We start from the raw sequence: 24,010 nt of genomic DNA on the forward strand, positions 1-24,010 counted from the left end.
TTGCTCTCTTACATTTCAAATTCATTGTTTTCAAGAAACTATTTTCTTCAGAACCTCCTAGATTTCTGGTCTCCCCTTTGCAGTGTTTGTTTGCTCTCATTACTGCTTTTTTTGGTAGTCTTTTTTGTTTGTTTGTTTTTGGTTTGCTCTAACTTACATAAGCAGAGTGAAGCAAAGCCCTCTTTATGCACCAGGGTATGTTGTCCACTGTGTCACTAATCATGCTGTTTTCATTATTTTCATTATGTCTTTCACCCTCTGGATGGTACACTTCTTAATGTCAAGGATGATAGGTTTTTCATTTTTATATCCTTAACACCTAGCACAATGACTGCCACATGGTGGCTCAGAAATACGTGTTTTAATCCTGAATGCATAGACAAGTAGAAGTCTTGTCTTCTGACTTCTGAGACTAAATTGTGCTGAAACTCTGCTCCCAGGCCGCATTTCCCGCAATACACTATCTATAGTACTTTCACTTGGGGAGTATGAGAGACAAGATCTGTGGTTCATGTCTTTGGGTACTCTTTCAACTATGCAATGTTGCAAACAAAGCATTTTTAAATGACTTCTCCTTTTCATTTTTTCCCAGAAGTTCTCATCCTATAAACCTTTGTTTTTCATCAATTCCAAGAACAAACTCATGTGTCAGCTTGCAGGACTCGGTCAACCTTCTTGGATAATTCCCCTAGGAGCTCACTTGCTGTTACTAAACTTAAAAAAAAAAAAAAAAAAAATCGGGGTAAACAAAAAGAGGCTGTGCACTGTTGTCAGCCACTAACCTCTTTTCATGGGCTCAGCACCTGTCTCCCAGGCAGATCAATTTTAGTTTTATTAGTACTTTCTGTATTTCCTCTGGAATTGGTTGTGGTCTGATTTCATTTTACCTTGAGCAGCTGAATTTCAAGAAGTTTACTTAAAGATGTGTTTTAAAAGGTCCCTGCATATTTTGGAATTGGATCTTCCAAATTAATCAAAATAACTAAAAATGGACAGGACCTCTTAAGGACTGTCTTCTCATCAAAGAAACAATGATCTGCTAACTTTTTAGATATTCTTAATCCTCACTTTTAAAAGGAAAATTCCTTCTTTAAAGTATTTTAAAGTTATCTCTTGGCTTCTCTTTTTCCTTGCATTTTTAACTACGAAAAGAGTCAGGGAATATTAAACCCCTTATCTTCATTAAAGAAATTGGAATCTTACTATGAATATTCAGAATGTGTTATTTTACTTTTGCTTCTCTGTTCTTTTTTTCTTTCATTCATCTAATTGTCCTATGTAAGAAAGAAAGGATAAAAAGCACATTCTTCCTGTACACATAATTTATTGAATGCCTGAAGTTTAATATAAGCTTTAAAATATATTACTTTATTGTGTCTTCTTGCCCATCCAGTGAAGTGGGCAGAGCGAAAGATAACGTTTACATGGCAGGAACTGACAGAGAGAGGAGTAATGGGGTTATCTTGAGGTGCAAAGACTTGATACCATGTTGTCTCACATCTAGTGCCTTTTTCGTCCCCTTCATAGTGTATCTACCACCACATCCTTTCGTTTCCTTCACTTAACCGGCATCATTCCTAAAGACGCTATTATCAAATGTACATTGTGAACCATACATAAAGAACATACTGTGTTTGTCCATATGAAATCTCTGTATATGTATGTGTGTGTGTCTGTAATATGTGACAGCAATATAAATTTTGAATCTGACAATTGCTACATGGTAATGAACTAGGTGTCACTGAACAAAAACTCAGATGAATGGCTGATCATCTCTACTTTCAGAAAGTTTAGTGAATATTTTACCAACTCCTTGGATCAATCTCAGATCCCGGTAAAGATCAGTGCTAAGATCTTCTCATTATGATGTTAATTAATTTCTGCCAAGATTCTACCATTCTTATATATCCTTCTAAAGTAATCCATCATCGTGCTAAGGCAAGGGGAATTCAATCCATCACTGCTGGATTCTGATAGAGGGCTTAGGGGGAATGCAAGTCATCTCCCCAGCAGTAATCAAACAGCTGTGATACATGCCACTTTACGCTTATATCATCATATAATAGATGGCTTTCCTCTTCATGGAAGCTTGCCTCAAAATTTTCAGACAGATGGACTCTGAAGCAAAGGTTTCATTTTGTGGAATTTAAGGCTGTGAACTAGTTATTGACAAATACTACATCATCAGTTCCAGTTGAAGACACAGCCTAATAAGTAGAACATTGGCACTAATCCTTATTTAATCAGCCTTAAAATGGTAATTTCAAATTGATGAGGGCACAGGGAATAGATTTTGTACTCATAAAGTGCTTCTAAAAATACCAGTAATGTGTGTATACAACCCAAGGATGAAATTAAAGAGCCCCCAGCACATTTAATAAGAAGAATAAACTATAAAGAGCATGACAAAAGTACAACTGAAGGACCTTATAAAAACACAGAGAGGCAAATTCCTTCTGGTCTCTCCAGTGAAACATATTCATGTTTTTGGTCTCCGAATGTAATACAGGAAACAAATATTCGATGGAGTAAAAGAGAAAGATTTTTAGAATGTGAGTGTATCATTAAGTACTTCTGCCATTTCTGAAGACACTATAATCAGAGGGTGAACGAGCTCTAATGTTGAAAGGGATTTTGGAGCTCATATGGCCCAAGCCAATCCTTTGATAGATTAGCAGGATAAATGAGGTTAAATTATAAAGATAGTGGGCTGCTAGGTGAGAATTAGAATCCAGACCTCAATTTGCTCTGTTTTCTATGTTTTTGTACTGTCTCTGTAAACGTAGGCCCATGAAGACAGAGATGGCTTGGATCTGCCCCCGTGGACTCATAGTCATCTGCTTTACAGCAAGCAGCTCTTGCACCCCTATTCTGGATAAAGCTGCAATGAAGACAAATTTGCCTATTTACCTATCTTTCTAACTTCCCACACTCCCTCATGACCGGCCCTCTGAGACATATCCCTCCCACCCCTTAATTTCTTGCTAAACCTGATTTCTGCAAAAGATCTGTGTGCAGTAACATACGATCACTTCACCTGTGTTAACAGGGAAAGTTCTGAGTGATGAACCTCAGAGATAAAGATGCATGGCCCCAGGTAAGTCTAACTGTCAAATTTCAATAGTTAAATAAGAACTAAACAAAAAGTCTTCAAGGAAGACATGCCTTCTGTCCCATTTCAAATGACTTTTTAGAGGCAGTTTAGAGCAGGGGGAGGGGCAGAGAGTGAGGGAGAAGCAGCCTTCCTGCTGAGCAGGGAGCCCTGTGGAGAAGGGACTCAATCCCAGGACCCCAGGATCATGGCCTGAGCCAAAGACAGATGCTTAACCAATTGAGCCACCCTGGTGCCTCTTACACAATGTATTCTATCCTTTATTTTGTATGTGAGGGATGTGTGAAAGGTTATATACTTAAGATATTCACCGAGTATCTTAAAGCTAGTGATTATCAAAGTAGGATTTGAACTCTGATCTATCTGATGGAAAAGTCTTTCTTGCAATGATCCTAATGCACTATTTTACTACCCAACACTGCCTTCCATATGTTAGAATTCTCTACATCTTTACATTTTTTTATTTCCCCGCGACTGGAAGCTAATATATATGTAGCAAATTCCTAAAGTCCACAGCTTTTTATAAAATCTATATAGTTTCCCTAGAATCATAAATTTAATATGTCTCACTTTTGAAATAATATACATATAAATATACATATATTACATATTTTATATTTTATATGTATACTTAATATATATTTATATATATTATAAAATATACAATAAACACATATGTGCTTTGGAATGTTGAGATATTTATTAAAGTATTGTGACCAAGAATCACACTGAAATGTGTGACTTAACTGTTTTAACCTTTCAGTTTTCTTGTTACGATAAATACATAAATTAAAATTATATAATGTATGATATAATAATATTTTAATAACTAATAAACATGTGGAAGAGAGGTTTGCATATTTTACAGTATTTCAGGGTATCTGCTTTCTTCTAACCATTGTCTTAAGTGATATGAGGCATATAAAAATGAAGTTGGAAGATATCTGGAGCTGGGGAGGAGAGGATATCCACAATATGAAGCAGGCTGGGGCAAAAGTGCCTGTAGGGGCATTGCAAGTGCTCTAGGCAAACTGAGGATGGAAATACTAATTTCTTACTGGGGTGATCAATGAAAAGACTTTATGGAAAATTTTGTATCTGAGCTAGACCTTCATGTATGAGTAGGATTTTGAACAGATGAGGTAAAAATTGATTTTAAGCAAATACAAAATAACAGTTGCAATCGAAGGAGATATGAAACATACCTGGTGTTACTGGGTGTATTAGGGAGGACAGTCTCTGGATGAGCTATGTATTTTAGCTAAAATACATAGCTAAAAAGCTATGTATGATTGGAAGTGGGGTATATTGAGGAGATTTGAGTTTGTGGTTGGTATTTTTAAATTACGAGCCATGAAAAAGTTTGATTGCTGAATAGCAGAAAGATAAAAGTTGGAGAGGACAATAAGAAGGATATGACAGCAAACAATATAATAATTACCATTATTGAGCTTCTATTATGCAGTACTTACTTTATACATATTATTTCAGTCATTTCTTCAAATATCCAAAGATTGGGTATCAACTTTTTCTACATGTAAAAACATTGAAATTCAGAGGAGTTAGAGAGCCCAAGGTCATAAAAATTTTTAAAAAGGAGTAAGTTTTTGAAGAGGTTTAAGAAGAAGAACAGTGATTAACATTCGATGATTAAATGGACATTAGTAAGCAAATTCTTCACAGGGGTGAAGACTGAAGACAGATAGCAAAGAATGCAAAAATGAAATTCTATTTTCATAAATGAATGAATAAATAAAATAAACAATGACAGGGTCAGATGATAAGGGATTCTTGTGTATTCATGAAGGCATTATGGAAATGGATAATTTGATGGCTGGCAGTGTGAGAAGGGAAAAATAGGTTAACTAAGCAAGTGTCACAAGGGAAGTCAAAAGTTAGTAAAAGATTAAAGAGAGATCTCTAGAGAATTAAGAGTTTTGAAAAATTAAAATGTGAGCAACTATAAATTTATTTGAAACAGATCCTTTAATTCATAAACTCATAATTAGTAGTTAAAATAATACATAGTAGAGTCATTATGCTAGTCACTACATATAAAGCTGCCTAAAACAGGGGCGCCTGGGTGGCTCAGTTGTTAAGCGTCTGCCTTCGGCTCAGGTCATGGTCCCAGGGTCCTGGGATTGAGCCCCGCGTCGAGCTCCCTGCTCCACAGGAAGCCTCCTTCCCCCTCTCCCACTCCCCCTGCTTGTGTTCCTGCTCTTGCTATCTCTCTCTCTCAAATAAATAAATAAAATCTGAAAAAAAAAAAAAAAGCTGCCTAAAACCGCCTACTATTTCATCATCCTATTGTGTCAAACTATGTGGGCATGTAAAGAGTCTATTCATATGGTAACTGCTTTTAGTTTGCAGTTTCTCTTTGGCACCATTTGTCTAATAAAACCTTATTTTTATTTTTTTAGTTGAAGTATCGCTGATACACAATGTTACATTATTTTCAGGTGTACAGTATAGGGACCTGACAAGTTTGTACATTATGATATGTTCACCAGAAATGTGCCTACCATCTGCCACTATACAACACTATTACAATAGCGTTGACCATGTTTTCTATGCTGTACCTTTTACTCTTGTCTTATTCATTCCGTAATTAGAAGCCTGTATCTCCCACACCTCTTCACCCATTTTGTCCATGCCTCTACCTCTCTCTCCTCCAACTACCATCAATTTGTTCTCTGTATTTATGGGTCTGTTTCTGCTTTTTGTTCATTTATTTGTTTGTTTTGATTCCACATATAAATCAGATCCTATGGTATGTCTTCCTCTGTCTCATTTTCTCATTTATTTCACTTAGCATAATACCCACTAGTTCAATCCACGTTGTTGCAAATGGCAAGATCACATTATTTTATGTCTGAGCAATATTCCATTATATATACATACACATACACACAACATCTTTATCCATTCATTTATTGATGAACTCTTGGCCGTTGTAAATAATGCTGCAATAAACAGGGGTGCATACATCTTTTTGAATTAGTATTTTTGGGGGGTATGTGTCTAATAGTAGAATTACTGGATCATATCGTTTTTCTGTTTTTAATTTTTTGAAAAAAACCTCATATTGTTTTTCACAGCAATTGCACCAATCTACATTTCCACCAACAGTGCATGAAGGTTCCTTTTTCTCCACATCCTCTCCAATACTTGTTACTTCTTGCCTTTTTGATTCTAGTCGTTTCTGACAGGTGTACTACATGATATCTCATTGTGGTTTTGATTTGCGTTTTCCTGATGATGAGTGATGTTGAACATCATTTCATGGGTCTGTTTGCCATCTGTATGTCTTCTTTGGAAAAATGTCTATTCAGGTCCTGCCTCTTTTTTACCTGTATTATTTGGGAGGTTTTGGTGTTGTGTTATGTAAGTTATATATTTTGGATATTAACCCCTTTTCAGATATATCACTTGCAAATATCTTGTCCCATTCCATATGTTGCCTTTTGGTTTTGTTGATGGTTTCCATCACTGTGCAAAACTTTTAATTTTTGTGTAGTCCCAATAGCTTAGTTTTGTTTTTGTTTCCTTTGCCTTTGGAGACATATCTAGAAAAATATCGCTGTGGCCAATGTCAAAGAAATTACTGCCTATGTTTTCTTCTAGGAGTTTTATGGTTGCAGGTCTCACGTTTAGGACTTTAACCCATTTTGAGTTTAATTTTGCATTTAGTATAAGACAATGGCTCAGTTTCATTCTTTTGCATGTAGCTCTCCAGTTTTCTCAGCACCAATTATTGAAGAGATTGTGTTTCCCCATTGTATATTCTTGCCTCCTTTGTCATAGATTAACTGACTATATAAGCATGGGTTTATTTTTGGGTTCTCTGGTCTGTTTCATTGAGCTGTGTCTATTTTTGTGCCACTACCCTTCTATTTTAACTATAGCTTCGTAGTATATCTTGAAATTTGGTTTTGTGATACCTCCAGGTTAGTTATTTTTTCTCCAGATTGTTTTGGCTATTTGGGGTCTTTGTAGTTCCATACAAATTTTAGTATTATTTGTTCTAGTTTGTAAAAAACTCTACTGTTATTTTGAAAAGGATTGCATTGAATCTGTGGATTGCTTTGAATAGTGTGCACATTTTAACAATATTAAATTTTCTAATCCATGAGCACGGAATATCTTTCTATTCCTTTGTGTCATCTTCAAATTCTTTCATTAGTTTATTATAGTTTACAGAAAACAAGTTTTTTACCTCCCTGATTCAGTTTATTCCTAGGTTTTTTATTCTCTTTGATGTAATTGTAAATGGAATTGTCTTCTTAATTTCTCTTTCTGCTACTTTATTATTAGTGTAAGAAATGTAACTGATTTCTGTGTATCAATTTTGTATCCTGCAACTTTACTGAATTCATTAATTACTTCTAATAGGTTTTTCTGTGGAGTCAATAAAAACTTATATTAAAAGACATATTTTTGAAAATATATATGCTCAGATGATGCAAAGTAATTATGTTCAATAAATGTCTCAGACGTGAAGGTGATATTCCCTTGAGTAGGACCACCTATTAAGTCACTGTTGGATAGATTTAGTTTAAATCATTACTCTCAATCAGTGATGTTAGATTTTCTGTGTTCAGTGATGTTAGATTGAATTTCTATGTTCAGTGGTGTTAGATTGAATAACCAGAATCCAAAAGACTTGATTTTTGTTTTATGTAAACTTTGTGGGGCATTTTAAGAAAAAAAATATTGATTGGTTTTAAAATTCCCAGTGGTGATAAATAAGTCAATTAGAATTGCTAAATTTTGTTAATTCAGGGCAGACACAAATGAATGACATTGTAAGATACATGGAATAAAGAATCCAAACATTCCAGCAATGTCAGCTTAAAAAGTCAAGGTAATTCAGTTGTAGGTTATTATTTAAGAGACTTCAAGGCTTATTTTATGCTGAACAAACTAATTATACACTGTAGAATACTCTCTAGGATAATTGAAGTTCTATCTTATCGCTAATATTTCTCTTGTCCTGTTGCTTTGTTAGTGGTGAAATTTAATTTGAAGTTACTTTAGGATAAGTAATAATCTAGTAAACAAAAAGCCCCAAATGAGAAGTAAAAAAAAAGAAAGAAAGAAAGAAAGAAAGAAAAAGCAAGCAAGCAAGCAAGCAAGCAAGATTGGCATGTATTTAAAAGCTTTTTTGGTTTGCTCTCATTTTTCTCAGCATGCCTGAGTTTGAAAATGAGTATAATTCAAGTTAAACCAAATTCATGTTTTCAAAACTAATTATCTACATTATGATTAAAAATATTTGTGTTCTTTTAAAATTTCGAGTTATTATTTTTTTGTTTTCACTGATAAAATGTTCCTCAATTTCCTCTATGTTTTTACAATTGGCTCTCTCTCACCCTCCACTTTCCATCTCCACTCTACTAGAATGCCCAATTTGTCCCAAACTTGTGTGAGAAGTCCTGTCCTTTGCTTACCAGAGAAATTGCTCTAGATTCACATCAGTATAAAGGATGATTCCCTAACATTTGTTTCACAATACACCAACTCTGTACCTGTACAGTCTGAGAGACCTTAGGGGAATAGCATGTACCTGACTAGGTCCATGTAACTGTTCAATAAATATTGTTGGGCATATATTGAATGTGAAAAATATTATAATATATTGAACTTGACTTCAACTGAAATGTTGTACTTTGTTCTAATCTTTAAACAGGAATAACAGTACCTGATAGGTGAGGCAATAATTCTTGGTATTTTGGGTTAAATTTATGTACCTAACACATCTCCGCAAAGTTGGGAAAAATGTCTTTTAAAAATGGCCAAAATACCCTGGACCCACTGATAATTAAATAAACTAATATTTTATGTAATTTGAAAATAAATAGAAGTCTATACAGTGGGGAAAAGTATGTAAACCAACAGAACTATGTTGCTGTCATGGCTGGAATTACACACAGATGTTACCTATAGCTCTTACACCAAATACATAGAAAGGAATAAAACTCTCAGTTTACTTCCTTGTTTGAAATATTAAATAACAGTTATGAAAAACAAAGCACAGAATCAAAAAGGAGAGAAAGAGTCTCAGCAAGTAAGGTCCGTAATGGATAATCACTCCCAAAAATTTAGTAATAGTGCCAAAAGTTCGTTTGTTCCAAATAAAAAAAAATTAAAAAAAAAAAAAGATGACTGCTGTATTCCCAGGATCTACTTTTGCCTGGGATACAGTTGCCCAACAGAAAATAACTCCGTGTTCTCATAGTTTTTATCTACTCTTACCGAAGTGCTAAAAACACATCCAAAGTTAGTTATGTTAATCTCTAAACAAACCAGCTCATTTTTATAGCTTTGTTTCACCTGGTACTATTACTGATGAAGATTTTCAGTTTTTATAGAACTTGGTACAGTGATGGGTACAGGATAGGTTCTCAAAAATACGTGATTCAACTGACTTAATCAAAAAGCCTTCAGTATTTAAAGCCTGGAATTTAAATACTAATACTATTTGTCCAATTGCTTTTAAAGCTAAGAAAGCTTCTTTTGAAGAATGGGTGGGGAGATATATAAACCTATTTTTTTTAAAGATTTTATTTATTTGTTTGACAGAGACAAAGCAAGTGAAGGAACACAAGCAGGGGGAGTGGGAGAGGGAGAAGCAGGCTTCCCGCTGAACAGGGAGCCCGATGTGGGGCTCGATCCCAGGACCCTGGGATCATGACCTGAGCTGAAGTCAGACGCTTAACTGACTGAGCCACCCAGGCGCCCCTATAAACCTATTTTATAATCAAGTCTACCTTGGAGATTATGTCTACACCTCCAAAGTGTTCTGTTGTGGTGTTTTTAATGTTTAGTCAGCACCAAAAGAATAGAAGCAGCATTTATAGAGAAAGAAGGGATGCACTTTTTTTTTTTTTTTTTTTTTTTTTTAAAGTCACAGAGGGCCAGTACATATAAGAAGCTCCAGAGGGGAACCACATACATTAGCTGAGTAATGTTTTCCATGTATTTATATGACATGTTTAATTCCAAACCTATCATTTAATTACTCCACGATGATAGAGAAGTAGAAGTTATGTATGTATCATTTAAAAACTGTTTTAAGCAGAGCTCAAACCAGGACTTCTAATGGGCCAGGGTGACCCATTCACTGTAGATATCTACTTATCCTTAGTATAATTCTTATATTACAAGACTAAAAGTTATCTTAAACAACCTTTTCTGTAAAAGATCTTTGAAAGGCAGCAGTGTTCCTATTATTTTGGGTAACTTGAATTCAAAGTATTGAAATATATTTTAATACTTATATGTAATTTATAAAATGTTCCTCTTGGCAGTTTATTTTTTAATCTTTAGAATAGTCAATGGTGTCACAGAATAGTTTATATTAGAGTTGATTTTAATAGGGACACAAGGCAGTTGATTAAATGAAAGCAAAGCAGAATAATAAGTCAACTATTCTGAGTGCTTGCAAGGTAGCAAGCACTCTTACAATTACTTAATTAAATTCATGTAAAATGTGATGGAACCTAAAGTGCAAAAATATTGAAGAATAATCTCCAAGTTCACACAGCTAGTAAGAAATTATTTTGAGATTAAACTTAAATAATATTGCTTTGTTGACTGAACTCTTAACTACTTCATTAGGGGCGCCTGAGTGGCTCAGTTGGTTAAGCGACTGCCTTCGGCTCAGGTCATGATCCTGGAGTCCCTGGATGGAGTCCCACATCGGGCTCCCTGCTCGGCAGGGAGTCTGCTTCTCCCTCTGACCCTCTTCCCTCTCGTGCTCTCTATCTCTCATTCTCTCTCTCAAATAAATAAATAAAATCTTAAAAATAAAACTTCATTAGGACAACCAGTGATAAATGCATTTAAGTATATATTTATATTATTTTTTAAATTCATAATTTATGATTATTAAGGTGACATTCAAATATGCCAATATAAGGAAAGTTTTAAAATACTATGAAAATGATTGTGACTAACATTGAATATGATTATAACTAATGTATTTGATGTTCAGTAATATAAACTATTTCACTTTATTTTTGCATCATACATTTTCATGAGTTTTGAAACTTGAGGGAACATCATATGTTTCTTCCTCTAGATGTCACAGTGTAACTTGAGAGTAGTATAGACAAATTGATTGTAACCATTACTCTCTTTGATATTATCAGACACTACTGACCAAGTAGATCTGAAGTTTCCTTTGCTGGCATGTTAAAACTAACAGAATATAAAGAAAAGAGGTGGGAGAGTTTATAAGTAATCAAAATAAATAATGTCAGGGTATTAAGAAAAACCTCATGCATAAGCTTTCAGCATACATTTCATGATTTGAATATAGTGAACATGGTTTACTTTAGTCAAATGTTATAGTGTTTGATCATTGTTTTGTCATGGATAATGCGACTTTTTTTCAGTGAAATCATACAGTTGTCTCATTGATGATGATAATGATGCTATGATATTACCAAAATGTTTCTATTTCCTGCAAAATCATTCTTTTGGCAACCTTCTAGGACACTGCCAATAATTTATTAATAACAGAGCTCAGCACATCACACATACACAAAAAGAAACAGATTTCAATTTTTCAGAGATTGAGTGCCTACCCTGTAGTAGAATGTGATAAGGACTGCATAAGTGAATAAGGTCATTTCTGGCTCAAGATGTACTCAAAATAAAATGTGGAGAAAAAGACCTAGAAACCTGCTCTAATAAACTGTTAAACACATTCTAGTAATTTAAAAGGCATTCCCTGAAGAGCCAAGACAAGTGCAATTAATTCTGTCTCAGAGTGAAGGGTTGAGGAGGCTTTATACAGAGTGGCCACCTGTGAACTATACCTTGGAAGATGGGTATAAGCTCACCAGGAGGAATGGGTATTTCAGTAAGAACAAAAGATATGAGATAAAGTGCATGCCCAGTTGTCTTCCTTGGAGAATGGAAAGATTTGGTAACAGCACTGGAGGACACCAGCTGGAGCCCTCAATGTGTACTGGGGAAACGCAGGTATTAAGTTGGGGAGCAGGCAGATGTGGCAGCTGCATTTTGAGGAAGCCAATCATTGTCTAAGATAATAGGATGGGACTGGAGCCAAAGGTTCCAAATGCAGAAAATGTTCTTAGTTTGAAACTACCAGGGCCAAATTTGGATTCTCTAGGGAGAAGAAATAGGTCTCAATCCTAGTCATTTATGAACAACCGGGATAAAAAAGAAAGGTGGAGAGAGCACTTGATTATCATTTAAAGGCTGCATACCCATAGAAAGTTTTACTAAGTCTAGTAAAGAAATCAATGTTGATTCACGTGTTGCATTTCAGGGATTTATAAAGGTGTATATTGATAAAATTAAAAGACCAAATTTGATTAAAAGTTATTTTTTATTTTATATAATTTAGGAAAATTATCTCTTTGCATCAGGAAATAATAATTATAATTGTAACAACAGCCACTAACATTTAGTGATTACTAACTAAGCTCATAGACATAGTTAGCACTCTGCTATGTTCTTTCCATGAATTTCCATATGTTGTGAAAGTTGACATATTTAATAAATTATAATGCTTGTTTTTCGAATCCCATTTCCTTGCAAAATAAGAATTGCAAAGTATATTCACATTTCACTTTTAAAACTATTGACTGAAGGGCGCCTGGGTGGCTCAGTTGGTTGGGCGTCTGCCTTCGGCTCAGGTCATGATCCCGGGGTCCAGGGATCAAGCCCCACGTCCGGCTTCCTGCTCGGTGGGGAGCCTGCTTCTCCCTTTCCCTCAGCTGCTCCCCCTGCTTGTGCTCTTCTCTCTCTCTCTCTCTCGCTCTCTCTGGCAAATGAATAAATAAGTAAATAAATAAAACCTATTAAGAAAAACTATTGACTGATACTATTAATATTAATAATGGGAATTTGAACAGTAATGATTTAATACTATAAATAACATTTCTACATTTTATTTTTTTAAAGATTTATTTATTTATTTGAGAGAGAGGGAATGAGAGACAGAGAGCATGAGAGGGAAGAGGGTCAGAGGGAGAAGCAGACTCCCTGCTGAGCAGGGAGCCCGATGTGGGACGCCATCCCAGGACTCCAGGATCATGACCTGAGCCGAAGGCAGTCGCTTAACCAACTGAGCCACCCAGGCACCCCACATTTCTGCATTTTAAAAGCCATTAGTATATACCTTAGCAGTTCTCTAACTACATACTGAAATATAATTCAATTAATTGTTACATTTATAAGATGAATTAACAGATTTAAGATGTAAATACCACCATGCCAAATTTTAAACATTTTGAAAAAAAATTAAAATATTTCCAATGGTAATTTGAAAGCAACTTTTCAATGCAATTTAACTTAGTAACATAGTAGGTTTGTTATGAAGGGCACTTATTGAAGCATGATAGCTACAGTATAAGAAAAAGTAAAAAAAAAAATAGCTGTTGGCAACAAATTTTTTAACAAATTTTTATTATTAGCTTGATAACTAAATCTCAGTAAGTATATTAATCACATATTGATGTGTATTTACCATAAAGTAACTGACTTTATTAAATTGAAATCAAGTATTTTTTTAAGATTCTTAATTTGCACTGTGACCAGTCATCCTGCTGATTACATGTTTAAATACAGTCTAATTGATCATGTGAGTCTTTTGCTATAAATTATAGTGAGGGAATAGCAGATTTCACAGGTTGGTTATGGCCTAATGACATATTTCACAGTGTGAATAAAAGGATATAAACACACACAGGAATATGGTAGTTACACGGATTCATGATGTGCAAAGTTCTTTTCTAATGCATACAGAAACACTGATAAATCAAATGTAGACTACAAAGAGAATATCAAGTGGTGAAGAATTAAAAAATATGCTATCAATTGCATTTATCCAAACTTTTTGGTTTAAAAGGATAGACAGATATATACAGGATTTAATGTTAAAAATCCATAGCATATTAACTCATTAAATAAAAGCATGCAGGGGCGCCTTGGTGGCTCAGTCAGTTAAGCATCTGCCTTTGGCTCAGGTCACGATCCTGGAGTCTCAGGATCAAGCCCCAGGTTGGACTCCCTACTCAGCGGAGAGTCTGTTTCTCCCTCTCCCTCTGCCTCCCCCACCCCGACTCATGCTCTCTCTCTCTCAAATAAATAAATAAAATATTTAAAGTAAAATAAAATAAAAACATACAGCATAACTGAACTATTACTGAGTAAATGTAGAATTATTTATTAACTTATAGTAAATGGCTCATATATATAGTATTGGAAAAAATAAAAATGTTCCACCCATTATACCTTTATTTTGACAAGAACCAATTCATTACATGTAAGGAGGCAGGACTTTGAAAAAGTACAGCATTCCACCTTTCCACACAGCACTAAGGTCCTTGTACCAGATTCAGAGATACCTGAACATGAACAGACATTCTTGGGTGCTGACCAAGTATATAAGTTTTAATGACCAAGAGGCCAGTGTTCAAGAGGAAAAATTCTTATTCCTTCTCTTTTGGCTTGAGAGTGAAATACAGGTATCCTCCACATTTCAAAAGTTCACTGTATGCCACTTTGCTTTTATGAAAGACCTACATTAGTACCTGTTTTGCTAACTGAAAGAAATCTGAAGAGGATTTTCACATTTATGAGACAAAAGTGGAAAGCAAAAATTGCATTCACCATTTGTTTAGCAGAAAGCCCTTATAGAGACAGTATGCCTCACGTGCAGAGTGGTACCTCATAGCCATGTTTAGCCATTGGTATAACTGTCTTTTAGCTGAATGAAGTGTGTAGCATTATTCTAGGCATTTGAATTTGCTGCAAAAAAGTACTACTGAGTCAGCATTTAAATATAGATATCTTTTATGATATATCTTATATTCTTTATTTACTTCTTTGACCCAGATGTCTTGTTAAACCCACGGTCTAAATCAGTGTCTTTGGGTAGTCCTTTACACCTTGTGAAAGGAAAAAAAAAAAAGGAAAAGTAAAAGAAAAACAAAATCACAGTCTTTGATTACTTAGGGTCAATGTTTTCTAGAATATTTTTCTGCTTCAGTGAATCTTTGTGACCTTGTGAGCTTTTCGAGTCTTTCTAATGACTTCTCTTCCATATTACTAAATTTTAACTGTCTTCAAATATCCAACATGGATTTAGAATAAACATTATTTACATCAACCAAAATATTATTATCTCAATGGAGAGAATTGGATCAAATTCTAGATATTATAAATGATTACTGATTTTATTTCTTTTCCTAACAACATAAATTTCCTTCCCTTTCTTTTTCTTTCTTTTCTTTTCAAAGACAGAAAAAAATGTGCAGTGCAAACTAGAAATAGAGTTAATGATGGAACTTTTCTAAGCTAAGGTAATTCCTTTAAACTTATGGAACTTTATTTGTAACATTAATTCTGTATTCACATGATTTTATCCCATGGATCCTGAGTTCCCACAGATTCCAATAGCCTTTAATAGTTATAGATAGCCCCATATAGAAAAGGTCAACTTCTTATAATTTATACATTTTTAAAGCTTAAAACATCATTTGATTGGTCTCCATCTTATTTCAGACCACAGAGAAAGAAAGTGTTCTGAATAACAATTTCAAGAAAATCTTTGACTCAGCAAATTTCTAAAATTCCATTTAAAAAGCTTAGTATAGTAAAGGAAGAGGTTCCTCTCAGGGAAGGAGGGTCTGACTTTTAATAATGGCTGGTGAATCAGAGTTGGTTCTGTAAAATTATGCTGAATGGGGGAGTAGTAAGTTAAGTTGTGATTTGTCAGGCATTTAACACTGAACTGATCCAAATTTTTAAAAAACTGACAAAATTTGATAATCAGTAGTAATGATACACACTAAGATCTGATATACTTAATCAGTATTAGGTTAGAATAGTTCACAAGAACAAATATCTACTTTTTTAAGTTAAATTTATCAATATAGTCATATTATTAATATCCAAATTACTCAATTTCACTCCGAGTTGTCAAAGAAAAATCTTAAGCATGTCATAGATTATAATATATATAGGTGACCCACAAAGGAACACAGAAATATTATTTCCATATTAAATAAAGCTTTCAAAAATAACTGCTACAAAGACATTTCCTCTCATTATGTTTAATGGCTAAAATTATTTGGTTTTAAAAATGATTTTTTATTTTTATTTATTTTTTTTAAAGATTTTATTTATTTATTTATTTGACAGAGAGAGAGAGGGAGAGCACAAGCAGGGGGAGTGGCAGGCAGAGGCAGAAGGAGAAGCAGACTCTCCACAGAGCAGGGGGAGCCTGATGTGGGACTCGATCCCAGGACCCTGGGATCATGACCTGAGCTGAAGGCAGTCGCTTAACCAACTGAGCCACCCAGGCGCCCTAAAAATGATTTTTTAGAATATTTTATCACCATGTACATGATTTTAATCCATTTAATTCTTAAGTAATTGATACTATTCTCACTTTTCTACAGATGTGGACATAGAGTCTATCAGAGAGTAAATGAATGAGCTTGTGTCCATGTGACCTAAAACTTAGTGGATCTTTCCAACATACACACTGTCTCAAAATAACATAACTTAACAAATTAAACTTTCTAAATAATAAAACTTATGACAAGTTTGTATGTCATTATAGTAAGACTTTATTCAATAATGCAATTCAAACACAATTTATTATTTATAGTTGAATGCAGATATGTACCATAATGCTGGTGATGACTATGCTCTCTGGTGCTAAGCAGGGAACCTGTTACTCTATCCATTCAATCAAAGACTATATCATCCAAACAGAAAAAAAAAGCAGGGGAAACTAACAACAAACTTGGGTATAAACAAACAGTATAGACATATTTGCCTTGGTAGTCAGGTTGGTAATAACTAATTAGAATATAAGTAAAATAGATAAATTAGAAGCTAGCCTGGTGTTGGTATTGGGGAGGGCATGTATTGAAAGGAGCACTGGGTGTTGCACATAAGCAGTGAATCATGGAACTACATCAAGAACTAGTGATGTAGGGCACCTGGGTGGCTCAGTTGGTTGGGCAACTGCCTTCGGCTCAGGTCATGATCCTGGAGTCCCGGGATCAAGTCCCACATTGGGCTCCCTTCTCGGCAGGGAGTCTGCTTCTCCCTCTGACCCTCTTCCCTCTCGTGCTCTCTATCTCTCATCCTCTCTCTCAAATAAATAAATAAAATAAAAAAAAAAAAGAAGTAGTGATGTAATGTATGGTGATTAACATAACATAATAAGATAAAATTTAAAAATAAATAGAAATGCTAAAATGCATAAAAATGTTACAGGTTATAATGAAAGCAGAGAAAGGTGATTTTGTTGTTGTTAAATAGTGGAAGAAAGATTCTTACTCTGCTTTCAACTCTGTTTTTCTCCATTATAAAAAGTTGCTTCCCTGATCATTGTTTCAATTATTTGTTATTTTAAACATAGAATCATTCTTTTACTGGGTCAGGGGAATGCTGTTTTAAAATTTAGGAATTGCTTTATAACAAAGTTCCAAAAAATATCTTAAACACTTAATATGAACAGTCTCTGTGAAATAATTCACACAGCTGAATGAGTACACACAATGTCATATATTTTCTAGTCTGAAAACTGGAGTTGCAAGGTATCTTGGGACCATAGTTAACTCTGATTTGTATCCCAATAAAAGGTGTTGGGAATCAGAATGTATGTATATGATGGAATAAAGTAGCTCAAGGTAAAGTTGGTGGGGGGCGGGGGGGTTGGAGAATCACACCCGCCTTCTCAATTTCCATTATTCAAACTTACTCTATAGCTAAGAAAGTCATTGAAGTGATTTAAGTGGTAAAATAGCAACAGTGAAATAAAAGATATTTTGTTTTGTTTTTATATTGTTAAAAATTAGTGTTTTTTCTACTGTTGCTTGATCCTCTTAACCACCTTTGTAACTTGTACTCTCTGTTCTATTAAATTGATTTCCAAGAGAAAATCCCAGTTCAAATGCTTGGTTCACCTACCTAGTTCTTTACCTTGATATATTTGTGTGTGCACACAAACACATACATCTAGCAGTTTCCTTAATCTTTGCTATACTTTATAAATTATTTATATTGTTCTTTATTTTATCAAATTAAAATTCTACTCAACAGAATTTATGAGAGGAGTGCCTATTTGTTAGCTCAATATAGGTTGAATCAATGCTTACTTATCACTAATATTCAAGTGATAATAATCAAAGAATTTGAATAATTCATTTTTCTGTGAAATAAGATGTCCTTAGTTTCAACACTTCTTTCTCCCTATAAGTAGTCAGCCTCTCAAACTGTTTATTTAACTTTTTAAATTTTAATTACCATGTATATTTAAATAGATTGACACAGAGTTCTGTTTTCTCCCAGAACTTAATGGAAAATTGCATATTGACACTTTACAAATATCAGTGTTGCTCCTGATATTGGGGTAGTAGAGACCCAAACATGTATGTGTGAACATGTGTGCTCTTATAACTCCTTATAATTTAAGTCAAATGTTTAATTTTGTTTTCAGAAAATGGGGGAAAATCTGTCTCTTAACAATTCTTAACACCTATTTAACATCTAAGTGAAAAATGAAGATACTTGTTTAAAACTATAAGTGTCAAAAGGAGCACTTGGGTGGCTCAGTCAGTTGAGCATCTGACTCCTGGTTTCAGCTCAGGTCATGATCTCATGGTCATGGGTTTGAACCCCACATCAGCCGCGAGCTCAGCGGGGAGACTACTTAGGGATTCTCTCCCTCTGCCTTTCCCCCCATGCTCTCTCTTTCTTTCTCTCTCTCAAATGAATAAATAAATCTTAAAAAAATAAGGTTTATGTAAATGATGATTTCATTATATAAATGAAAAATGGAAATATATATGAAATTATTTCCATAAATAAAAATTTCAAAAGTCATTTATTTTTATGTATGTTAATTAAATTTAGAGTATATATAACAGAAAACAAGGAAAACAAGTCTTTTGGAAAACTGAACAGATAGTCATTAAAAAATACAGCTGAATAGGCAAAGGAATTGAGATACTTAGTCTTTGGTGTTGTTAGAATTTTAGGCTTTCTGCAGCATCTGATTCCAGGAATAGAATTCAGACATCTATATTTCTAGATGTTACTAATAACAATAACAAAATTCTCCTAAAAAATCACATTGAAAAACCTCAGGAAACAAAACAGCAAATGTATCGCCTTGGTTCTTGTTTCTCATTGCAGATAGGTTCTCCTTTAAGAGAACCCTATCAGGCCAATTGCTTTTTTCTTTCAAATCGCTTTTAACAGAGTAAGATTTTATTGTCATAAAAGTAACTGTAAAATGCAGGACTGTCTTTATAGCTTCCATACAAATTTGCCAGGTTATTTATCCCCCAAATGAAAATCCAGATCAGAGAATACTTCCTATGCAATTTGGAATGTATTGGTGTCTCCTGACAGAGGCTGTTCACTCTTGTATTCAGATCTGACCTTTTATAATGCATACTATGTGTTGCCATTTCCCAGTATGTGGTATGAATCCTAGCCACTCATTAAATTACACCTGCTAGTGCTTAACACAGTGGTTAAGAGCATGGAATACAGTAATTATGACTGAGTTTTAATCCACTTATTAGTTGTTAATTTTAGGTAATTTACTTAACTTCTTTCTGCCTTAACTTCCTGCCTAGTAAGATGATGAGAGTAAAGGTGCCTGGCACATTTTAAGTGCATGATAAGGAAAGCAATTATTATTTTCTCATACATATATCTGCATCTCATTCCCAAAATATTAGCTGAACGAAGATTAACACCAGAGCACCAGACACCATGTTAAGTTATAAATGGGAAGAAAAGCAAGACATATGTTAAGCCTTTAAATCTTCAAGATCTAACAGGGAAACAAAAATGCCACCCAAAAAATTAAAACACAATTTGATAAATTCTAATTCCAGACTACTTTCAGGGTACAGTAGAATATAGAATTGCAGCCACTATCACTGTGCCTCCTATTTCGACACTAAAGGTCCCATCAGGATTGAAGGTCAGTGCATGAAAATGTAAGCATCATTTCAGGCAGCAGATTTCTTGAAATTAGAAGAAAAAATATATCACCTGTGGTTGATTTACAGCTATTTACTTGTTGGAAATCATTTTCTTTAGGAAAAAAAAAATGCTGTGAGAAAAAGAGATGCTATGAGAATGTAAACTGTCAAGAAAGAAAGCAAGGCGAGGGAGAGAGGGAGAAGTTGAGGGGGGGACATAAGTCAAGAATCCTTTTAAACCAATTGCTGTGTCATCCCGATTTCACCAATGTTGTTGCCACTTCACTCAAGAAATCCCCGGCTCCATGCGGATCATCGTGTGTGCCCATTATAGCGCCTCGCACTTCCTACCATACACTGAATTCAGCTTGGGTCTTTTGACTATAAGCTTTCTAAGGGAAGAGGCTGGCTTATCTGAATCTGACCCATCAGTGTGATTTCAGGAATTGGTACCAAAGGGCACCTGAGGATGAAGATACACTGAAGATCACTTATTCCTCCCCTTTGCCTCTTTAGAAATGTGTTTCTTTTATAGTCAAGAGGAGACTTTAAAACTTATTTTCATCCCTCAGAAAGAGATTTATTTTCTTAAAGATTTTATTTATTCATTTTAGAGCAAGAGAGAGAGAGAGAGAGAAATCGAGCACATGCATGAGCGGAGAGGGGCAGAGGGAGAGGGAGAAAAAATCTGAAGCAAACTCCACACCGAGTGCAGAGCCCGATGCAGGGCTCAGTCCCACAACCACAAGGTCACGACCTGAGCCGAAACCAAGAGTCAGTCGTTCAACCCACTGAGGCACCCAGGTGCCACAGAAAGAGAAATTTAGTGTGATCAAGCATCTTATCTTTAAGGAAGAATTTCACCACTACCCCCAGCCCCTCTTCTCAGTGCATGTTAGTAAGTAACATAAAATCAAAATTTCTTGTAAAACAGCAAAGAGAATTTGTAACTAAATCTCCTAAGGCCCGGACTGTCAGAAATTTTAAAAAGACGAACACAAACCAACCTATGAACTGATAAAAATCATTTTGCAATCTATTATACAAAACCAAACACAAAGTGTGATTAAATGTCTTTTCATGAAAGTGATAGTTTTGCTCAAATGCATGAACAGACACTATGAATATGATGCCAAAGCTCTAAGCTATTGGCAGGCAGAATTGACTCATGTCCAATAACCCAATATCCTCTCTTTTGTCAAGTCCATGGGTACCAGAGTGATGAATTCGCATGGAATGGAATTAAAGCTAAAAAGATGATATTAGAATGAACAATTAGAAATATTTATACTATGTACTGTTTTGAAACAAGGAACATAAAATAGTATAATCAAATAAACAAGACAGCTTTATTATTTCATCTGTATTTCACTGTAAGAATATGCATTATAAAAGTTGGCATAAAAGTAAGAGAATTTTATGTATAGAATTCTTGGAGCAAGCAAGAAACAATTATACACACGCACAGAAACATATACCTATATATAAGGACTATAGATGGATAGAGAAAGAGAGAGAATATTGGGGCTATGATAAAGGAAATAACTTAAAATTAATGAAAATACCTATAAGCATTCATAATTACAGATACAAAATTTTGAGTAGTAGTTTTTATTTTGCTGCTAAAGTCTATTCTCTGAGTGGCAGCCAGCATTTTTGTAAAAGTATTAAACATAACAATATGATATGATTTAAAAAGAAAAGTTTAACTTTGGACATTTATGCAATCCTCAAAACATCTTTTCAACAATGATTTTATGTAATCTGGATTACAATACAAAGTATAAGGGCTAGGGTATTACTACAGTTAAAAATTTTAATGATGGTAAAATTCATCTAGTCCCTTCTCTTTCCAACACTGCTGTATTTTTATGTGATTGTGCTGATGAAGAGTTTCTAACTTTAGTTAAATAAATCCCTTTAACATTTGGAAGAATGCCACTCCATATGGGAGTCTACTTTTTTAAAGTTATTTCTTATTGTTAAAATGTTATTTTGAGGTGAAATCCACTTCCCAGTGACTTCCGTTTTTAAGTAATATGTTCTTTTTTATTTTTAAAGGAAATAAAGCTGAAAGAATGCTGTTTCTAAATAGTCTCTAATAATGGCACTATAGTCATATACCAGTATGTAAACTGGCTTCTGTTCTGACAGAAATATACAATGGTTTTCTAGTTACATTGTAACAAAACCAAGTACATAACCAGAAATTATCATATTATCAAAAACTACATTTTACTATTAGATTTTTTAAATGAGTAAGATAACAACATAATCCATTGTAGTGTATAGTGTATAGAAGCTGCTTTCAAGATCTGTGAGTTGTTTTTCAAATAAAAGAAAATAATGTCTATTCATGAATGAAACATTTTAAAAGATATAGGGAGATAATAATGCTAAGGGGATATAATATCCCTATGTTAATAATTTATAAACATGTTACCTGTTAAATCAATAACTCACTGAAAATTTGAATTAAATTCTTGCTAGATTTATTTTGCCCATTATATATATATAATAGGAAATAATTTATACTTGAAATGTATTATGTCTTTATACATCCTTTTTGATTCAATGCAATTACTCTACTCTGTTGAAACAGTGAAAGCCTGTAATAAAATGGACTCAAGTTTATTCTGGTCAGAGATTCATTTCTACTAAGTTGTACTGCTTCTAATCTTTTTTTTTTTATTATTTTTCCTTGGAAATCTGAAAAAATCCTATGATTTGGATAATGAACACAGGGTTTTGAGATTTTTTTTTTAATCCATCACAATGTTTTTGACACATCAAGCAATCACGAAACCAGCACTGGCCCGAGCATGATGACAACTTGTCAGACTGAAGTGCTGTGCCTACCTAGGCATTTTCATGTTTTGTAGATAACAAGGTGAAAAGTGAGTAGACACTAACCAACAAGACCACAAAAGAATTTCCCATTTGCATTCCATTGCTTACATCTTCTCTGATGGTTATTTTAGCTTTGGAAAATGAAAGTATATATTTAAGTTTAAAAACGGCAAATAAAAGATATGAATACACATAAAACCAGCTTAGAAAAGTAGAAATTCAAACAATTACTTACCTTACACAATAGATGGCCTATTTCCATAGGGTTACACATGGATAGAAACAATCTGAATTCTTACAAATAGATTTTATAGACCAATGTCCCTCCATCACCACAAATAATGATTTGGGGAACTTTTTTTTTTTTCTGGTGGGGGTGAGGGGAGGAAGAGTGGCAGAGAAATAATTTACTATATAAGCAACACAATATATTCTGTCTTGAAAGCCTCTATTATTTTCTTTATGATGTATCAAACACAAATTCTACATATAATTCTAATCTTCTTTAATGAACTAGACTAATTTATCACCCTGAAATTAAAAGGATGGTGTAAATCTAAGGGGTATACTAAGAACAGGATGTCTTTATATACTTTTACAGTAGTTTTGTTCATTTGGAATTGCTATCATGATGTGTTTTTTTCCTAACCTTATTTACAGATTTTTCCTTAGAAAGTCATCTTGTGACATCTTCTACAAGTTCTCTTAGTTCTTCCTCTGAGTATTTACTGTGTTTTAATCTTTTCCCCTTCAACCAATATTAACCTAAATCTGCTGACTTTATTTTCTTCCACTGTTTAAACAAAAATACATTGATCAAACTTATGATGGTGATTCTAAACTTCATCCTCCCCACTCAATTCTCCACTGGGTTTTAAAATCCTCATTGTATTTGTTTGTAACCATTGTCATAGGGTACTGGTGGGGGTCAGGCCTGACTCACATGTCTCTTATTCTTGGGTCCAGTCTGAATGGTCAGCAGGATTTGGAGCAAGTACTTCCCATGGTTCATGGCAAGAGTGGGAGAGGCCAAGGGAAATCATACAAGCAC

Source organism: Eumetopias jubatus, unplaced genomic scaffold, assembly GCF_037043125.1.
Source record: "Eumetopias jubatus isolate StellerSeaLion01/CBP00866 unplaced genomic scaffold, mEumJub1_p1.0 scaffold_1, whole genome shotgun sequence".
Lineage (NCBI taxonomy): Eukaryota > Metazoa > Chordata > Mammalia > Carnivora > Otariidae > Eumetopias > Eumetopias jubatus.